This window comes from Octopus bimaculoides, unplaced genomic scaffold, assembly GCF_001194135.2.
Source record: "Octopus bimaculoides isolate UCB-OBI-ISO-001 unplaced genomic scaffold, ASM119413v2 Scaffold_1888, whole genome shotgun sequence".
In the NCBI taxonomy this organism is placed as follows: domain Eukaryota; kingdom Metazoa; phylum Mollusca; class Cephalopoda; order Octopoda; family Octopodidae; genus Octopus; species Octopus bimaculoides.
This window is the reverse complement of record NW_026390019.1, coordinates 35,294-36,512: the sequence shown is the minus strand read 5'-3', so window position 1 is coordinate 36,512 and position 1,219 is coordinate 35,294.

Genomic DNA, 1,219 nt, shown 5'->3' with positions numbered 1-1,219 from the left:
CACCACATGTCCATACCAGCGCAATCGTCTCTCTTGCACGCCACAACTGATGCTTCTAATGTTCAGCTTTTCTCTCAAGATACTTACACTCTGACGGGTATATATATATATATATATATATACGATGGGCTTCTTTCAGTTTCTGTCTATCAAATTCCCTCATAAGGCTTTGGTCAGTCCAAGGCCATAGTAGAAGACACTTGCCCAAGGTGCCACGCAGTGGGACTGAACCCGGAGCTATGTGGTTGGTAAGCAAGCTACTTACCACACAGCCACTCCTGTGCCTATGTTGAACTTGTGTGATGAAACAAGCTATGCTGTGTCTGGGGAGAGTCATTATGCCAACATCGCTATCACACGCACTGGTCCAACTTCACTCCTTTATTATCAGTCAATTGGTTAAATATGCAACTAATTAATCCTATGTGTGTTTAATTTGGTTAATCAAGAAGTCATTTGTTTTATAACATGACTGGGAAGGAAGTCATTGAAAAGGCTGCGAGTGGTACTGAAAGAATTTTGACAAACAAAAATAAAACGAATGACTTATTGTTTAACCAAATTAAACAAGCAATAATTTGTTAAGTTGGATATATAACCAATTGACTAATAATAATAAAAATAAAGTGGAACTGAACCAGTACTTGTACTGATGATAATTTTGGCATATTCTCTCTCTGTTTATTTCCTTGTGTTCATTGATGGGGCAGTTCTATAATGTGCCCTCCTCGGAGTAGAGAGATGTGTTGTTCTTGGACAAAGCTTTTCTCAGAGAAGGGCCGGTGTGCACTATCTACCTGTATGTCGAGTCCTTCTCTGCGGACTGCGTGTTGTATCACTGCAGTGGTTCTGTCATCAAAGTGTGGTAGCTTTAGGAAGCACATGCTGGACTTCGGAGTATGCTGGTTCTTCCGGATGGAAGGTTGGTGTTTTTAGATGTGTAGTTCAATCTAATCTTCTTAGAGAGATTCCTTTGGTGACAGATGTTGGTCCAGCTTGTGTGTGTGTTATTTCTTTACTACCCACAACGGGGCTACACACAGAGGGGACAAACAAGGACAGACAAACGGATTAAGTCGATTATATCGACCCCAGTGCGTAACTGGTACTTATTTAATCGACCCCGAAAGGATGAAAGGCAAAGTCGACCTCGGCGGAATTTGAACTCAGGACGTAACAGCAGACGAAATACCGTTAAGCATTTCGCCCGGCGTGCTAC